Source organism: Bison bison, unplaced genomic scaffold (assembly GCF_000754665.1).
Source record: "Bison bison bison isolate TAMUID 2011002044 unplaced genomic scaffold, Bison_UMD1.0 scf7180017864042, whole genome shotgun sequence".
Lineage (NCBI taxonomy): Eukaryota > Metazoa > Chordata > Mammalia > Artiodactyla > Bovidae > Bison > Bison bison.
In genome coordinates this window covers 1,158,819-1,179,348 of record NW_011494614.1, presented here as the reverse complement: position 1 = coordinate 1,179,348, position 20,530 = coordinate 1,158,819, and the positions used below count along the sequence as shown (strand labels likewise).

General features: G+C 41.1%; 2 protein-coding genes across 17 annotated transcripts in view; one reads left to right on the top strand and one right to left on the bottom strand.

The window, feature by feature from the left end:
* The window catches only part of MED12L (mediator complex subunit 12-like), a 368,195-nt gene that overhangs the window by 203,449 nt on the left and 144,216 nt on the right, over window positions 1-20,530 (bottom strand). The gene's annotated exons all lie outside the window — the stretch shown is intronic.
* P2RY14 (purinergic receptor P2Y, G-protein coupled, 14) overlaps window positions 1-20,530 on the top strand; it is a 68,615-nt gene that overhangs the window by 39,604 nt on the left and 8,481 nt on the right. For 4 of the 9 annotated variants that reach the window (XM_010835371.1, XM_010835369.1, XM_010835368.1 and 1 more), the window contains one exon: window positions 17,546-17,651. The exons of 3 other annotated variants lie outside the window; for them this stretch is intronic. The gene's annotated coding sequence lies outside the window, so the exon portion shown is untranslated. Of the gene's footprint in view, window positions 1-8,078; window positions 8,188-17,545; window positions 17,652-20,530 lie in introns of all 9 variants that reach the window. 2 more of the 9 variants (XM_010835372.1, XM_010835370.1) reach the window with 1 other exon arrangement.

The following is a 20,530-nucleotide window of genomic DNA, read 5'->3' as shown; positions in this document are numbered from 1 at the left end:
TCCCCAACCCCAGGGTACAAGTCTGGTCCTCCTTGCTCTCCTCCTCCTTCTCACTTCTTTCATCCTACCCAGTCATGTGTGGATTCGTATAGTCCTTTCTGGTGATCAAGGCTCCTAGTAGTATTCAGCCAGTGTTCTGTGAGAACTATTGCATCTCCAAGTGTTGTCTAGAGGTGTCTGTGGAGACAGATGCACTCCATTCCACCTGCTCCTCTGCCATCTTAGACCCAATTCCTAATGTCTTATAAGTTTTTATTTCCATCTTGATTGAGTCTTCTGATTTCTTCCTCTGAGATTTCACGTAACACTATTAAATATCAAGCATTGGTACCATTTTAAGCTTAATTCGTGGATGGAAAGACCAAAGTATATAACTTGTGAAACTTATTCTATTGCTTGTTTTTCTAGAAAGTTGGGTAGTAAATTCCATAGAATCTAAATTAATAATTTTAAAACTTAGTTCATTTTTAACATCCATTCCAGTTTATTTCCCAGTACAAAAAAAAAAAAAACATCTTTTGCTGAGGAGCTCCATTTTCTGGTGAGATTGTAAGAATACTTCAAATGAAATAAGGCAGAGGTTTAGAGTATATTTTGCCAATGACAATCAGTTTCCCCCTCTGCCATCAGAAACTTCAGAAATCACTAAATTTAGTACTTGCTGTAAGTTGTGACTTCCTTCTTCATAAATTACTCTTTAAAGGAGTCTTCCCTAATTCAGTTTTATACCTATCACTTCCCTGCCAGTTTTCTCCACTTAAAGAAAGCATTCACAGGAGAAAATCTATCCACCTATATATATAAACCTTTAGACATAAAGGTAGATCTCACACTTAACACAATTAAAAAGAAGAGACTGGCATTTGCAACTAATTCTTCTTTCCTCCATTTGGGCCAACTGTCTGCATCAACTCATTCTGGGAAAAAATGCTCCATGGCCTTCAGCACTTCTTCAACAGAAAACATTTCACTGGCTACTAGGCAGCATTCACACGGTCATCAGATAGTTTGAGAAAGAAAATCCATAATAAAAGTTTAATTTGTAAAACATAACCAAGATCAAGGCTCACTGACTTTTGGTCCTATGCCCTTCTATGCAACTATATAGATTTTCACTGTTCATGCATAATTTTACTAAAGACTATTTTAAATAAATCTGCATTAACCATATGAAATTGACATTTTTTGCACATAAAATATAATCAAATATTAGCAATTTTATATGACTCAATCTAATAAAAAATAAAAGTGTTAGAAGGTAGCTCCAACAATCAAAGGGTGAGGGAAACATCACTAATAACAACCTACATAATTCAAAATCACTGTGGATTTTGAATGCAGATAATTTGACAGTTACTGCAGCCATGAAAGTAAAGGGTGCTTGCTCCTTGGAAGGAAAGCTATGACAAACCTAGACAACATATTACAAAGCAGAGACGTTATTTTGCCAACAAAGGTCCATATAGTCAAAGCTATGGTGAATTTCCAGTAGTTTTTCATGTATGGTTGTAAGAGCTGGACCATAAAGAAGGCTGAGCACCATATAACTGATGCCTCTGAATTGTGGTCGTGGTGAAGACTCGAGAGTACCTTGGACTGCAAGGAGATCAAACCAGTCAATCCTAAAAGAAATCGTTGGAAAGACTGAATATTCTTTAGAAGGACTGATGCTGAAGATCCAATACTTTGGCCACCTGATGCGAACATTTAACTCATTGGAAAAGACCTTGATGCTGGGAAGGACTGAAGACAAAAGGAGAAGAGGGCAACAGAGTTTGAGATGGTTAGATAGCATCACTGACTCAGTGGAATTGAGCATACTCCGGGAGACAGTGGTGGACAGAGGAGCCTGGCATGCTGCAGTTCATAGGATCACAAAGACTCAGACACAACTTTGCGACTGAATAACAAAAAACAACACATAATTCCTATACACTAGTGAGATTTAGGGACTTCCCTGATGGCTCAGACGGTAAAGTGTCTGCCTACAATGCAAGAGATCCAGGTTCAGTCCCTGGGTCGGGAAGATCACCTGGAGAAGGAAATGGAAACCCACTCCAGTATTCTTGCTTGGAAAATCCCATGGATGGAGGAAACTGGTAGGCTACAGTCCATGGGGTCACAAAGAGTCGGACACGACTGAGCAACTTCCCTTTCACTTTTCACTTTCATGCATTGGAGAAGGAAATGGCAACCCACTCCAGTGTTCTTGCCTGGAGAATCCCAGGGACAGAGGAGCCTAGTTGGCTGCCGTCTATGGGGTCACACAGATTCGGACATGACTGAAACGACTTAGCAGCAGCAGCAGCAGGACTTCTAATTATCCGTACAAGTACTCTGTTTTTAAAGCCTCTGCACAGATTCTGCTATCAAAAGTGGATATTTCCAGCAGCCAAATTACACTGGGAAAGAACTTCTATCATTGGCTCTGTTTTACTGATTAGGAAACTGGAGTCCAGAGAGCTTTGGTGATTCAAACAGGATAACACAGCTAATAAAGTCCAAGGGTTGAACTTAAAAGGAAAAAGTCAAAATGCCCCATCCTGTCTCTGACCTAAGGAGATAAACAAGTCCAATAAGAATTGTGATTTATACACAAATAAAAGCTGAAGATGCAAGAGTATGTGGGACTGCTCTTCACCTTAACTAGGTACTTACACAATAATGGCAATAATCACATTGTATAAAACAGTCAATATTATTGGGACCCAGGTTTTTAGAGAGGAAATTTTCCACCGTCGAAAAAGCAGGCACTTTTCAGAGAAACAGCTGAATTTGAATCTACTGTGGGCTTGGGCTACATTTTGTTTTTTAGTTCCTTTGCCTCTGTGATCCACCTCTGCTCCATCACAATAAAGCTATCACCCCGAAGAACTACTAAATCAATAAGACAGGCCAGTCCCTGGTACCTTAGGAGCTACTCAATAAAAAGGGAGCTCCTCCCTCCTCCTTGCTAGTAACTTACTAAGTTAGAGGGATTCCTGTCAAGAGTAAAATCCCACAGGAAATTGCTTGGATTCCCACAGTCATCGGGCCAAGTAAGAAATCATAAAATAAGGGGAAATGAATACTTCTCTCAATTTATCTCCTATCATTCCAACAGAAAACTGGGCACTGCGTCAGTATCTTAGTAGTAAGTACCTATCAACAGGTCCACTGGCCACTAACTAACTGTAACCAGTTAGTGACCACTGTAAACAAGCAGACCAGTCCCTCCAGCCCAGATCAGCAGGTATGACAGCTGTGGGGCGTGGAGATCCGGGTCAGGGCCCATGAGCCCCACAGGTGATGGTCTTACACAGAAAGGGGTGGGAGGAACTAATGAAAGGTATTATTTGCTTAATTCATGTTTGATGGATGGATGGACAATCAAACAAATTAACAACCCTATCAAAAATCTCAAAAGAAAAGAAAAATGAAAGATATCTGATGAGCAGGAGTTACAATGATAGGCAGAAGTTATATACATTTTTCATTTAGTCACTCTCCATAAAGATCTGGTGTCTTTTTTTGTTTTGGGATTTACAGACAGTCCATATATGGGATGGATTAAGAGCTGACATAATAAAATAAGCAAACTAAACCCCAAAAAAAAACCTTATTAGAAAATAGAGTAAAATATATTTTAGCCAAGAATTGTCAAACTTTGGTCTCAAGAGCCTTTGAACACTACTGAGAAGCCCAAAGCTCGTTGTTATACCCAGCAATGTTTACTATATTAGAAATTTTAATTGTGAAATTCATAAAATATTTTTAATTTGTTTTAAAAATAGCATTAAATGGTAACATGAAAAATACATTTCTGTAAAAAGTAATTATATTTCCCTAAAAGTTTTGTGAAGAAAATAGCATGATTCTACATTTTTGCTCATCTCTTTAACATCTGGCCTAAGACAGTTAAATTCTCCCATCCACATCTGCATTGGATGAATTTCAAAATGTAGTTTTAGTTAAAATGTACTGAAGAAAATCTAGTTTCACATAGATATATTCTAACAGGACAAGGAAGAAGCATTTTTGTAGCCTTCTGGATTTTCTTCTTTGGTGGTATCGGTGGTGGTGTAGTCACTAAGTCGTGTCCGACTCTTGCGCCCCATGGACTGTAGCCCGCCAGGCTCCTGTCCATGGGCATCTCCAGGCAAGAATACTGGATTGGGGTGCCATTTCCTTCTCCACCTTCTTTGGTACCACATCAAAACTCAAAAAAGCAGCAGTTTCTTAAAGGCTGTTTGCAAAGGAGAAACTAAATCCATATCAATGAACATTTTTGTTACATTAAAAATCCTTTAGTATAATTTAGTCTTTGAAGAAATCTTTTACCACTGCTAGATTTTATACCATATAATCATTGGTCATTTGGAGAGATACATTTATCCGGAACTTTGAAGTATACTTTTCATTACACAGTATCAAAAACCAGTATTTACAGTGGCACTGATCTCATTCTAAGTACTGGAAAGTACTGCTATTTTTTTTCCTTGACTTGAAGGAGCATTCCATTCGATTTTGAGAAAATGTCCACCAAATACCCAAGTATGAACTGCTAGAGTTTGTGTATTATTCTTTCCAGTAAAAATGGTGTTCCATGAAGAAAGCACCTAATTTAGCTCATAACCCACTCTCAAGTGTTGTTCCTCTAGACAACTATCATATACAGCAGAAGTGCTTTGTGAACTATTCTTATAATGCCATTTAATTTGTCAAATGGACAATACATATTACATTATCACAGTCATTCTAAAGTGAACTTAACTTTTTCTGTTTTGTAGGGTTTTTTTTTTTCCTATTATTTTATTTTTTGGCTGTGCTGGGTCTTTCGCTGCACACAGGATGCCTGTGTGCAGGCATCCTCCAGTTGCAGCGAGCAGGGGCTACTCTTCATTGTGGTGTGTGGGCTTCTCATTGTAGTGGCTTCTCTTGCTGCGGAGCACAGGCTCTAGACACACAGGCTTCAGCAGTTGTGGCACGAGGGCTCAATAGCTGCAGCTCCCAGCTCTAGAGCACAGGCCCAATTGCTGTGGCACACAGGCTTAGGTGCTCCACGGCATGTAGGATCTTCCTTCCTAGATCAAGGAAGTTCCTTGCATTGCAAGGTGGATTCTTAACCACTAGACCACCAAGGAAGCCCCATATGTTGTTGGCTTTTTTTGTTGTTTACTAAGGTTGCATGCCAGTAAGTTACAAAATGACTACAGGACACAACTGGGTACATGGCCTTCAAGTGTGCTGAGGTATCAGCAGGTTTGTTTTACACACTGCGTCTTTTGCACCATCAGTACATTTACTAATGTACACCATTAGTACATTAGTAAATCTGAGAATAGGAAATGAGGATTGGTATCCACAGAGGATTTGCAATCACTCTGGGATATTGTTTGACATCATTGTCTATAGTTTAACATTCATGTATCTATGATTCAATAATTAAATACCTAGATTTATGCACACAAGAAGCTCTTTCACATGTTCATCCAAAGACATGAACGATATATACCTTGGCATGGTTCAAAAGGGCAAAACCCTGGAAACGTGAACACAGGAAGCTGAATGGTCAGACACAGGAAGCTGAATGGTCTGAATGGTCAGACAATGGAATGTTACAGTCACCAAAACAGATGATTTATAGCAACACTCAAATAACATGGACAATGCGTGGTGTGATAATATTTAAACCACTAAATGATTACATAGTTTCCTAAAGATCATAATTTCATACACATACATAAGCATACAACACACTTTTGGGAATATACATACATATAACAAAACACAATAAAACTAAACTGAGTAAATGAAAAAAATGAGGCTCAGGGTACATGGTGGCCAGAGAGACAGCATGTGGGAAGAAAGAGAATTCAGTTCCATGTATTAATAGCTTATTATTGTCAGTCTTGGCTTTTGTTTTGGTTAACAAGTTTGAAGGAAATTAATAATGTGATTAAGAATAATAAGATAAAAATTTTTACAGTCAACCTTGCATGAACCTTGCATCATAAGAATATGCCATAAACCAAAGACTATGGTTAATCCGATTTTATGCACCAATGATTTTAAAAGATGTCTATACATTTTAACCTATTCAACACATAGAAAATATAAAACTCTGAGGTCCTCAACAGACTCTTCATTCAACAGTTGAGTCCTTTATTTGACCAAAGTTGTACAGATACAGTCATTCATAAATTCAGTAAATATCTAATGAACTTCTACTATATGCCTGGCACTAATTTAACAGTGAAGAAAAGAAGTAAGTTCTATTTTCATGAAGGCTACCTTTTAGAGGGTGGCACAGTAGGAAGAGGGAGGTGGAGGGATGATGGAGACAATAAATTGAAAAATAAGTATCACTTTAAATAACGAAGATGGCTCTGAAGAAAATAAAGCATGTGAGGGGCTGGCGTGTGCTGGGTAGGTGCTCGGCTGTGTCAGGGGTCGTAAACCGGTAAGGCCTCACTGAGAAAGTGAGGTTTTAACAGAGACCAATATGAGACACCACAGTAAGATGCTAGAGACAGACAACCACAGGCAGAGGTCAGGGCTCCGAGAACCTCTGCCCCATTGAGGTTCATCTTTATAGAGCTGAACTTCGGCATCACCGCGGAGACAGTGTGAAAGCAAATCTACCTGCATAGTCCTGCTCCTCCTATGCAGTTCCTGACAAAATCTGGTGGGTCATGTTTGTAGACCCTTGCCAATGCCTCTCCCCCTCTGCCCCCTCACCCCCAATTTACAAAGGAACAAAAGCTTTTCATGATTTATTTGAGACAGAGAAAAAACATGTATCTGCTCAGAGCTTTTCCTGACACTGGATGGCAGGCAAGGAAAAGCTCAAGGGAATAGCTGGGCAGTTAAGCTTTTGCTTTTCTTTTCAATTTTTGTTCCACTCAGCCAAAAAAATTAAAGAGTGAAATAACTGTTTTATGACACATACTGGTTTACTTGTCAAAGGCAACAAATATCTGCAACCTTGCGTGCTCTACACCCCCACCCCATATGCACAAACTGCCTGCACTTTGGCACAAGCTGATCATGTCAGGGACGTTCAAGAGACAGGAAGTTTGCTGACACTTTTGCTGCTGCAGGCTGGGCAGGTTCATATTATAGGTTAAAAAAAAAAAACGCCATATAGCTGAAGAAAGGCCTCTGCTGTCCACCAGGAGAGCAATTGTGGGCCCTGGCTAAGGACTTCGGGGTAGTAATAATCCAAGTTATGCTGACATTACACCTGCCAGGCATCCCTCAGCCATCCACTGGGATGGGGTAGGGGATGAAACCAAGGAAAGAGCATACAGGTAAGATGCTACAGTCACTGAGGGCTTGAAAGACCTGGGTTTCAATTGCAGGTGCTCTGGTTACCATCTCAGAACTCGCTCAAGCTACTAAGCTCCCTTACATAGCATTCTTCCTATGTAAAGTAAGGATGTCTTCATTCATCAGAAATTCATTCAACTCCTATTATGATCCATTTGCTGAGCTAGACAAAAATACGAAGCTCTCTCTCCATTCAGTGGAACACACAAGCTAATAAAGACAAGACTTTTCAACAAGAAACAATACTCCATAGTCGTTACAGCTTTAGAATAACACTCTCAGTTCTACAACATACTTGTTCTTACAACTTAGATAAGTTATTCAAGCTCTCTAGACCTCAGTTTCCTCAACTGTAATATGGGATTTCTCTTATCAGGAGGATTTTAAAAAGCACAGCTGTAGTTCATTCATTTTCACTGCTACACAAAATTCCACTAAAATTTTAAACTCATTCTCCTGTCAATAACCAGTTGCTATTTCTACACTTTGGCCATTACAAGTAATGTTTCTATGAGCATCTTCTTGTATATCCTTGGAATGCTTCTGGGAGAGATTCTTCTAGAACATATACTTAGGAATTAAAATGCTCAGCTAAAGGGTGAATGAACGTTCATCTTTTCCAACTATTTCCAAGCCTTTCCAAAGATTCCAATTCCTTTAGAAACAATAATGCTGAGCTGGGGATAAAAAAGAAAAAAAAAAGTCCTGGAAGACTACACAAACCATGAACCATGAACAATTTTTTAATGGAATCTATGTTCATATAGATTTAAATCAAGATGGGAAATAAACGACACAAAATTCAAGACAGAGTTCTCTCCCAGTGGAGAAAGGCACAGCCCAGGGGGAATGAGAAGGGAAAAGTTGGCATACCCGGTAAGGCTCTGGCTCTCAAGTCAATGCTGTGTTCTTTTTGTGTGCTTTAGCTTCTTTGCATAAATTCTTTTCAAAATATCAAATATTCCTTTGACAAGAATAAGACTCTTTACCATTTGAGCCACAAGGGAATCCCTTGAAAAGAATAAGTATTTTTAAAAGCAGTTAGCATTGCCGGTATCTGATACATAGGTAAAGTTCCGAGTAACTGGCAATTATTGCCGTAAAATGTGAAGAGAGTAGAAACAGATGACAAGACTGTTTCTAGATGACAACCCAGGACTGCAGGAAATGGAGGTGCTCAGCGGAGAGCTGGGTGAGGAGGCTGCTCAGACACCAGAACCACAAGGACTCTGGGCTCTAAGAGGGCAGGACCCCCAATACCAAGAACACTGCCTCATAGAAGGTGCCAAAAGCATTATGTGAGAGATGAAGGGAAAAGTCTGTCTTACAGATGACAGTCTTAAACAATATTCTAAACAAAGATTACTTCGGCTTAGAAGAAGCGGGGAGAATGAGAAAAGATGGCCAGGAACAGAGTAAAAAACACCAATTTCAGGGCAGGCAGAGAAGCTCCCAAAGGTGACTGAGAAGAAAAGGTAAGGAAGGTAGAGATGTCTAAGAACTGCTTGCTTCCACCCCATCCCATCTGTTTGTTTTTCATGATACTAATTTATTTAGAGGTTCTGAGCTGGCTCTTTTATAGAATGATCATGCTCTGAATCTGTCCAATTGTTTATCCATGATTAGCTTTTTAACAAGGTATGTTGTATACATCTGAGTTATATTGGGGGGGTGAATATCAAATATTCCATTTTTGGTAAGTTCAATCATTCAGTGACTGTCAGATATCCCTACTGAAAAGGTATAATTTTTCCTTTGTTATTCTACGTGATCTGAGAGTGATGCTTGTAGACCAGAATATCCTGTTCTCCTAGAAACTTTTGCTGACTTTTAACAAACCTTGAAGATTGTTGCCTGCATCCGTTATTATGCTGAGATTGAAAACTGGTTTCTTTCTATCATTCCTTCTACCTTTTCTAGTTGACATTCTCCTGTGAAGACATTCTCTTGTCTTCATCCTCCCTTTTTTATCTATATTTTTAATAGTACTAGCAACTCTTGAATTTGGTTTGCTTTCAAAAGTGTTTTCATCTATTACCGTTATTCTTATTCACATACAAATTGTTGAATTTAGAAGTGTCACCAAGTCAGCTCTCATGTCCTTTTTTCCCCTCCTTAACATTTCCTTGTTAGTCTGAGTACCTTGCTTTTTGCCGGCAAGGTATCAACTCACTTTTCCCTGTGCCTAATTTGAAATCAGTCATTTCCCCAAGGAGGCTTGGTCCCTTTTAGTGGGCAGTGATACTCAGAAACAAGATAAGCTCACTGATATTGGGGCTCATTCTTTGCCACCTACAGAAGGTTTCTACTTTTGTTATGTGAGGTTGGAAAAGGCTTGAGCAAGTTTATAGCTATGAGGGTGTCACAACTTCAAGAGAACTTCTGCAGGTTTATACCTTGAAAGAAAATAGTCTAAAGACAGACACAGATCTTGAATACAAAAGAGGAAAGCAATAATGTATGGATAAAGATTAGAAGTCAGGGAAGGCTACATTAAAAAAAAAAACAGTATAGAGAAAATAAAACTGATCCTTGTCCAAGTAGGTCATGAACATGAAATGCAATTCATGGTACAGATGGAAAGGAACACTTCTAATTATCAGATTTTGTACAGTTCAGACAACTACATCTGAGGCAGTGATGAAATGGCAACTAATAGCTCCCACAGGGTATGGCAAGATGTAAGATAGCTCTCTCAAAACATGTAAGACTGATTCAAATTGAAATCCATATGAAAAGTGAAATAATCACTAATGGATTATTGAAAGAGGACATTTACATTCAACAATGGATCCCACTGGGAAGGGCCTAGAACTCAAAAAGAAAAGGTCTTCCATTCCATATGCACTCTGAGCACCATCTTTAAGCTGCATGAAAATGCATCTTTCACATTTAAGTCCTACTTATTTTCAAGTGAATTATAGTTGCTCCATTGTCACTATTGTGTTTAACAAAATACAAATTCATTTAAAGAATTTTCCCAATTCATAACAATACATTTTATTGAATCAAAATTTACTGACTTCCTCTAACAGGCAGGAAGTACTTGAATTTTAGGCTTTAAAGTGTATAAGAATCACTTCTCTGTAGTATTTCTATTCCCACTTAAGAGTCCTGGATATTTATATTCTTTTCCTTTGGATATGTAAGCCTGAATCTTGAACAAACATAAACATAAACATATTCATCTAAGACATGAAAGCAGTTGGTTTCTCAGAATTAAAAATCTGTTCCCCAGCCCCCTAGCAAAGGGGCATGTGTTAAGGCCGCCCTAAGCCCAAAGATCTGAAGATCTGAGTACAGCACGCCTGACTGAGAAACATCATCTCAGTGAAGCAAAAAGAGGTCAGAGATTCATTTCCTTGTCTGGCCCCCAGGGAACAGAAACACATATTCCAAAACAATGCTGCAGAAGAACAGGCTGCAGGCAGAAGCAGGGGGGCGGCAGGGAGAGGGAGAGTCAGGAATCGTGACATCTCCATTTAATTCCAGAGAAGGAATCAGCCCCCCGAACTCTGGAGATAGGAGTTTCATAGCTTTATATCACTCTCATCAAAGATGCAGGTCTGCGTGGACTGCCAAGTAGGAGCATGCAATGCTTTGGACTTCACCCTTACTCCCTCAGAGTGAAGGGAAACCCTCACTTACTTAGAGTGCCACTTTCCATTACTAGAACCCAGGGACCACAGAATGCACAGCCTTCCCCCAGCCACCCCTAGGCAAACACTCCTGGGCCAGACTCCCCAGAGAGGTGCGGAGCACTCGGAAACGGATCTACAGTGTCTCCTAGAGCCCTGCATTGGTGCAGAAAAACCACCTCACATAAATGTGGGGAAGTAGGGCACATGTGGGGCCCAGCCCAGGGGAAGTCCTGGCCCACTGCGAGTCCCAGAGACGTCAGATCCAATTCTGCTGTCAGCTGAGTCACTCACTCTCTGAACCCCCACTGGTCCCTCTGAGTCACACACTGCCGGGCACCAGGTCTTACAGGAATAGAAACCCTATGCAGTAGCAACTACTACCTCTCCTTTTAGATGTAAACACAGAAACCAGGAGGCATTCTGCAAATAGGGCAGATTCTTTACCGTCTGAGCTACCCAGGAAGCCCCAAATAATCGACTACCACAGCTATTAGGAAATTGAGCCATATTTTTAACCAAGGTCCACTGCGTCCATTTAATCATTATGCTCCACTGCCTGCCCACTAATCCAATAGGACAGTAAAGAAAACCTACTTCACATTCCAAGACCTAAACATATGAATCACGTATTGCTGCCGAGTTACTCAATGCATAAAGTTTAGCATCAATTACAGAGTTGATTACATTCTATTCCTGTATCAAAATGGTAAGAAATATAACTATTATTAAGGGGCTACTTCATGTCTTAAACCATGGGAGCTGCTGGCACCTAGTGGATAGAGTCTGGAGATGCAGCCATCTACAATGCACCAGACCACTCACCCACAGAGAAGTGCAACTCAAAAAAACGTTGACAGTACCAAGGATGAGAAATCCTGGGCAACCCCAAGACTATAGGTGAAAAATCCCCCCAAATCCATCCTGACAAACTAGATGCAGTTACTGACACAGAGGCTAGGGTCGGTGGGGGGGCATTTTCATGGCCCCAGAAGGGCCTGTGCGGCACCTCACCTCTTCCCCCAGCTCCTAATTACCTGCCTGCATCACCCAAAGTTGTGAAGACAGACCCAGGTTCGAGGAGATGCCACTCTTGCACATAGCTGCGAGTTTGGCTAAATGTATTTTAAGGAGAGTGGTTGGAATTAAAAGTAAAAACTAAGTCTTCATGTTATCAGTCTACCTGTTATTACATGGAATCAAAGAACAGCTGTTTGTGGCAGAAACTCACAGATGTTTAGTCTTCGTGATTTTGAGAGTCTGTAAACAGGAGGGCCCAGGAAGGAGGCCTGAAGGTGTAAGGACAGAGCTGAGCTTATGCTTTGGTGGAAGAGGAAGTTCTGAGGTGTCTGCAATTCAGCCTATGAAGAAGATGCAGGTGTTTCCAATGTGAGAATGAACTAGCACTGCTCCTCAATTAAAGGTCCGTAAGACCCTGATACTGGGAAAGATTGAAGGCAGGAGGAGATGAGGACAACAGAGGATGAGATGGTTGGATGGCATCACCAATGTGATGGACATGAGTTTGAGTAGGCTCTGGAAGCTGGTGATGGACAGGTAAGCCTGGAGTGCTGCAGTCCATGGGACTGCAGAGAGTCAGACACGACTGAGTGACTGAACTGAACTGACAGTCAAAGCTATGGTTTTTCCAGTAGTCCTGTATAGATCTGAGAGTGGGACCATAAAGAAGACTGAGCACCGAAGAATTGATGCTTCTGAACTGTGGTGATGGAGAAGACTCTTGAGAGTCCCTTGGACAGCACGGAGGTCAAAACAGTCAATCCTAAAGGAAATCAACCCTGAAAACTCATTGAAAGGACTATGCAGAAGCTCCAGTACTTTGGCCACCTGATGCAAATGCTGACTCATTGGAAAAGGTCCTGATGCTGAGAAAGACTGAAGGCAAAAGGAGAAGGCAGCGGCAGAAGATAAGATAGTTGGAAAGCATCACTGATTGATTGATTTGGACGTGAATTTGGGCAAACTCTGGGATACAGTGAAGGACAGGGAAGCCTGGAGTGCTGCAGTCCATGGGGTTGCAAAGAGTTGGACACAACTTAGTGACTGAACAACAAACAACTCAGAGACAACAACATCTGCCCACTTATAAGTGAAAGCACGTTTCTCGCTGGCGTACATTCCGACCGAAGATGAAGTCAATGGGCCATGGTGGCCAGGAGTTTGAGGAATCAAGTTAGACCTCATGCCCATATAGAGAAAACTGGCTGGAAGGGAGAAACAGCAACAACCAAGGTCCTCCTCATGCCCAGGATCCTAGCATCCAAACCACAGCAGCAGACCTGGGTTTCCTCCAGCAACAGGGTCTCCACCAACTGACTACTGTCATTTGTTGTAATCACTAATATATGTGATTTGTTTCTAGTCAGGTGTTCATTTTTAAACTTTCAGAAACTGGCAAATTAAACAGAGGTTCTGTACACAATGGTACCCAGAGGCTCACTGGAGAGACTGCACCCACACCTGGCAGACCTCTTAACCACTAGATCCCACTCTCACACTCACACGTCCACCTCACCTCAAAAAAAAAAATACTTGATAAGTGATTCCTAAAAACAATATTCTACAACAATGCTGAAGGGCCTGCAATACGTGTGCACACTCACAGACACACACAAAACATGCCTGCCTGAGTTACCATAGGAGTAGGGAAGACCTTGCTGGGAGATGAACACACAAGTTTTAATACTGTCTGACCATGTATCATCTGCCCAATTCGCCTTTGATGAGTTACTTAACCATTTTCAGCACCAGCTTCCTCATTTGTAAAATGGCGGTAACAGTAACTGATTAACAAGGCTCTATTATGTTACTCAAGAGCTTGGGCAAGCCACGGGACCCCTGCTGTGCTATCATCTCAGGAGTCCTGGTGGATGTGCCTGGTAGCTCTCTCTGCCCCACACATGCTCCCTCCCCTTTGACTGGCTGCTGCTGCTGCTAAGTCGCTTCTCGTGTCCGCTTCTCGTGTCCTCGTGTCCGACTCTGTGCGACCCCATAGACAGCAGCCCACCAGGCTCTGCCGTCCCTGGGATTCTCCAGGCAAGAACACTGGAGTGGGTTGCCATTTCCTTCTCCAATGCATGAAAGAGAAAAGTGAAGGTGAAGTCGCTCAGTCGTGTCCGACTCTTAGCGACCCCATGGACTCCTCTGCCCATGGAATTTTCCAGGCAAGAGTACTGGAGTGGGGTGCCATTGCCTTCTCCATTTGACTGGCTAAACCTAACTAATTTGTCAACCCTCACTGTCACATGACCCAAGAAGACAGCTTTAATACCACCATTCCTGAAGCTGGAAGGTGCTGAGTGGTAGCTCTGCTCCTGTGCCTCCTCCTTCAATCACAGCCCCTTGTTGCACCCAAAAGTACCACTGTGTTCCGTCTCCCCTAGATTGGGAACTTCCTGAGTGTTCCCTGTGGCCAGTGTATCTCCATGCCTGCCTGCCTGCCTGTGCTGTGCTCAGTCATGTCCAACTCTTTGGGATGCCATGGACCCCACCAGGCTCCTCTGTCCATGAGATTTTTCCAGGCAACAATACTACAGTGGGTTGCCATTTCCTTCTCCAAAGAATCTTTCCGACCAGGGATCGAACCCATGAATCTCCTGCACTGGCAGGCAGATTCTTTACCACTGAGCCACCTGGGAAGCCCCACTGTATCTCCAAACTGCCTGGAAACATGCTCTGATGGGTTTAGTAAACAAATGAAGGAAAGGAAGATCCAATGTATACAGGAGCCAAAGGCTACAATGTACCTTATGAACAGAGGATTTCAACCTGCGAAAATCAATACCATCAACTATTACAGGGAAGTCAGGAAACAGAATGACAGAGAGAGGGACCATAAATTTAGAAATGAGGTCCCTGGCAGCCTTTGAGAAGTGTGATGAGCACTGGACATTAATGCTCATGAGGATGAAGAAAGATAAGGGAGGTACTCATTCCTTTGGGTACAAAAGAAAGCAAGATTCCCACTGGCTGAGCCTAGACAGAGCGCAGGCCAGAGAGAGGACACAGGGAGGGCAGAGAGGGGTTAGACAGCCATAGTCGAAGTCTGAGCAGCAGCCAAGTAGGAAATGGAGTAGGAAATGGCTTTCTGAGTCGCAAGGTGGGCGGGTCAGTTACAGAATAAAAACAGTAACTTCTTTGAAATAAACTGACGAGCCTATAATGACTTCCTTTTGAACAGGTCTATGACCTAGAAGAAAAAGACACTGTTTACCCACTCCTCAGGAGTCACGGTGTTGGGGAGAGAGAGGCAAGACCAAGAGTCAGGATGAAGAAATTCTTAAATACTCAACCGACCATAGAATAAGATAGGTCAGAAGACTGATGACCTAATTAATACTACTCAAAAGTATAAAATATTTTTAAAATAAAAGTATGCTGTTGAATATTTAATAACATAAAATATTATAAAATGCAACTACAAGACTGAATAAGTAGCCCATACATAAATCCTCATTCTAGTCATCCCATTACAACTGCTCTGAAAACCATCTAGGATACTACATACTGGCATGACAAGGAGAGAAAAGAAAAAGTCACACATTACAGCAAGGGAGATAAAAACAGCAATGCTAAGAAAACAGCCTAAGAAGTTTGGACATGTGCACAATGATTACACACATCTATACTCTTTTCTACTGTTAGAAGAATCATCTAGAAAACAAGTATTTATCACATATGAAAAGATCTTGGGGCACCTGGAATGAAAGCTTTTGATGTTTGAACTCTACGAGGAATTTTGAGCCTGTCACTTGCTAAAAACAGAACAAAGAACAGGGAGGAAAATGCTCTTCACAGGTGTGCTGTGCCAAGTCGCTCAGTCGTGTCCGACTCTTTGCGACCCCGAAAAGGAGGGACTGTAGCCCAGCCAGGCTCCTCTGTCCATGGAATTCTCCAGGCAAGAATACTGGAGTAGGTTGCCGTGCCCTCCTCCAGGGGATCTTCCCAACCCAGGGATTGAACCCAGGTCTCCTGCATTGCAGGCGGATTCTCTACCAGCTGAACTAACACTGTTACTTGCTAAGAAGAGAACAAAGAACAGAGAGGAAAATGCTCATCATAGGTGGGTAGTGATAAAAGAGTGATTTGAAAGCAATTCATTTTCCATATACATTTTCCCTAATTATGAACTATTCCAAGTACACAAAAGTGCATAAACGAATGCTGGTAACACCAATATACCTAATTGCCCAGTATTAATTCACAGTAATGTTTACGCATAATTCACAGTAATGCTAGGCACAGTAATGTTTAGTTGTTTCAGAATTTAAGAGATGAATGACCACAAATACAGCTAAAGTCCAACCACCCTACGCCCCACTTCCTTCTGCAAGAGTAAGCACTGTTCTGAAGTTAGACAGTATCACTCCTGCCCAGAACAAGCTCGGTATCACCCTGGATCAAATAAAATATTTCACCACAGAGAACTACATCTCCTTGTTTCTAAAGAAAACCTCATGACCTTTTAGGACTATCCTAGGTAAATATAAGATGTTCTTTATCACTGGCTCTCCATAAAATATCTATTTTTATTTCCAGACCAGAAAGATGAGATTATGATGATGAAATCTGTAACAAGTAAACTCTCTAAGAAAAATTCTAGATTTCAGGCTCCCTTTAACATTATTTTTTCCTACCTGAAGTCCCAACTACAGCAAAGGAAAGTTGTTTTTTTAAACCCTCCTCATCAAATATTTATTAAAGTTTCCTGTGTACAAAGTCAAAAACTTGCTACTCAAAGAGAACTCCTTGCCTTACCAACATCAACATTATACCCAACTTCAGACTTATGGTATATGAGTCTTCATGTTAGCTGGAGCCCCAGGAAATCTGTACGCACATTAAAGTCTGAGAAGGGCTAGCTTAAAGAATTCAGAAAGGTGCCAACCCAGATCAAGGCAGAACTGAACCAATCACATTCTGCGAAACCTATCCTCTTTCTATCAAACAATAAAGCTTTCAGCTGTTATTTCGGTAAAGTCCGTGTATACCTAGACCACTGGTTATCAAGCAGGGGCAACCTGGCCCCCTAAAGGACATTTTGGTCACAGCTAGGACGATAAAGCTATTGGCACCTACTAACTAGAACGCAAGGATGTTGATGTTCAACACCCTACAATGCTGAGGACAACGCTCACAACAAATCGTCAACTCCAGAATGTCAGTGGTACAAAGGTTTTAAAAACAAAAAACAGGAAACAAAAGAAAGCCTGCTGATGATTTCCTGGCTAAAAGGCTCAACTGTTTGTTAACTTCAGTAATTTATATGATCTGTTTTGAGCACCTAAATCCATAAAGGGGGAAAAAATAATAAACCAGTAACTAAAAACACTTCTTATTCAATTCTCAAGTAGAGTTTACAAGGTTCTCACCAGAGTTTACATCAAATCTATAATGGTCAATAGCGACAACCAACAAGAAGTTTGGTAAAACAACAAAAGCATATATTGAAATATTTCAAGTTATACAAGCCGTATTTAAAGACTAAGTACCCTGCTACCACACATACATCTTCAATAAAACATTCTGGCGTGTATTTAACATAATTACATCTTCATTTTTCTACTACAATACAGGATCACTCGTGAAGAAACACCTTGGCCACTTCAAGATGACAAGCGCTCACTGGGCTAAATTACTTCATTGAAAGGAAACCTCATATTGGACAAAATTTTTAAAAAGGTAATTGAAGAAATACTTGAGCACTGTCAAGAGCTTTGTTAATTTCATCAAAATATTATGATGGAATAATTTCTCTTCTTCAGAAAAAGTAGAATTATAGCACACAATTAAAATACTGGAAGGTGGTCCGTTTTAAGAGAAAATTGGTTCACTGCATGTAATTACACAGAAGATGAGTAATGAACTCAACACACTTTTATTATGGTGAATGTGTTTCTGGAGTGAGCATCGCCTTGTTTGGTCCTGGATCAACTAAATTCTGCCCAAAGAGAGAGCCCTGAGGTTACATGAAATACTCCACAACCCAAAAATATGACTGCTGCACAATCCAGAGACCTAACATTTCACTAGGAACAAGTGTACTCACTATCTAGATTAAAAGTAAACTTTGCCAAAAAAGAAGGAAAGAAAAAAAAATTAAACTTTGCCATGGATGTTCTACTTGTACAAAAAAAGATGAAAGAAATTCATAGGCTCCTACTATACATTAACAGCTGTCTTTTGGTCCCATAAATTCCATTTTACCATTATATGACCAAAGATCCAAAGTGACAGTTTATATAGACCAAAATGTTTCACATCATTTCATTCTCCTTTACCTGGATTTGTGGAATGAGGAAGATTTCCACCTAACAAAAGCTAATGCCTTATATTTTTTTAAATTGAAGTCTAGTTAATTTATGGGCTTCTCTGGTGGCTCAGCAATAAAGAATCCACCTGTGGATTCTTTGATGCAAGAGATGCAGATTTGATCCCTGGGTCTGGAAAACCCGCTGCAGAAAGAAATGGCAACCTACTCCAGGATTCTTATCTGGGAAATCCCATGGACAAAGGAGGGTGGTGGGCTATTAGCTTGTGGGATCGCAAAGAGTTGGACACGACTTAGTAACTAAACAACAAAGCTGATTTAAATGTTCCGTTAATTACTGCTGTACAGCAAATATAAATGGATATGTGTGTGTGTGTGTGTATACACACATTCTTTTCATATATATATTCTTTTCCATTATGGCTTATCTTAAAATCCTTCTTAAATGAAGTCTCAAAAATTCAGAAGTTTTGTTTATGTCCTCTGAAGCCTTAAGGTGAACATAATGACCACTTTCATTATAGAAATTCAGAGATAATCTCAGAAGTAACTTCCATGGGCAGGACTGGCTACACTTCCACAAACTGGCTCTCCAGAATGCCCCTTATTTCAGTAGATCATCATCCAGAGGTGCTTGTCCTTTTTCCTTCTCCCCCTTTGCCTGTCTCTCATCTTTAATGGGCTGGGACAAGCTGCTTAGAAACAGTAAATCAGCTCAGAGCCTGGGGCAGGGAAGGGAGTGTTGTTGGGCCACACCGAGACCTTCTTTCTTTCTGATTTATTTGGTTATTTATTTTTTATGTTATAGTATAAAATCAACATCCATATGTGAGTATCTCCTCCATCTGTGACAGGGTTTGAAGTTTGAGTAGGTCTCTTTATCAGGATACTAAATCACCTCTATACTTAAGGAGAGGAGACAGGACAGAAGGTACAAGGTCAAAGTAACACCTGTCTCTATTATCATTGTGTCCTATTATTCATCTCACATGTATTCCTGCCTTTTGATCTCCATGCCTAACTGGCCTCACCTGCTGTAGATACCTTAAGATAGTTTTTTCCACACATCTCTTGATCCATCACTGCAGAGAAGGCTGCCACACCCTGAGACACCAAGACCAAGTATGGCAAATTATGTACCGGGCGGTCACATCGCCCTGCCATCAACACTACTGTTCAAGAAACACAGACTCAAAAGCATGAAAATTACTGCTAACACTGTCTCGGATTTAGCTATAGCTCATGACCCATGTAAACTGTCCCTAAATTTGCCTCTGCTGTATCCAGACAGCAACCCAGGCAGCAGTAATACTCTCTTCTCCCAGTCAACACATCTAATATGGAAAGATTCTGATCTGCCATTACTTCAAAACAGGTCAAAATAGCAAGAAGATGGCATTTGGAGAAAAAGATCCAAGCAACAATCGAATATTCATTTCAGAAGGCACTCCTGCTCTAGAAGTTTGCCTGGGTCAGCTAGCCCCTTCCACCAATCTCAAATGAGGAAGGGAGAGGGAAGTGAAATGCACTGCAAGGCACATATGCTCAATTTTTGACACTGAGGAAACAGAGAACGTAGCTCTCGACCCTTGAGATCAAGGTTGTTGTTGTTGTTTAGTCGCTCAGTAGTGTCCAACCCTTTGCAACCCCATGGACTGCAGCCCACCAGGCTCCTCTGTCCATGGGAATCTCCAGGCAAGAATACAGGAGTGGGTGGCCATTTCCTTCTCCATAGGAATCTTCCAATCCAGCGATCAAACCCACATCTCCTGCATTGGCAGGGAGATTCTTTACCGCTAAGCCACCAAGGAAGACCTGGCATTGGGGTACACACAGACATACTGTATTTCAAATGGACTAAGTCACAAGACTCTGTGGAAAATGTCTTTATACACATTCCTAGAAGGAAAGGAAAGAAACGGTGGCTCTTACTAAATCATTTCTGAGAAATTTTTCACTATTACTCTGTATCAGTTCAGTTCAGTCACTCGGTCGTGTCCAACTTTTTGTGACTCCATAACCGTAGCATACCAGGCCCCCCTGTCCATCACCAACTCCGGAGCTTACCCAAACTCATGTCCATCGAGTCGGTGATGCCATCTAATCATCTCATCCTCTGTCGTCCCGTTCTCCTCCTGCCTTCAATTTTTCCTAACAACAGGGTCTTTTCCAATGAGTCAGCTCTTCATATCAGGTGGCAAAAACATTGGCGTTTCAGCTTCAACATCAGTCCTTCCAATGAACACCCAGGACTGATCTCCTTTAGAATAGACTGGTTGGATCTCCTTGC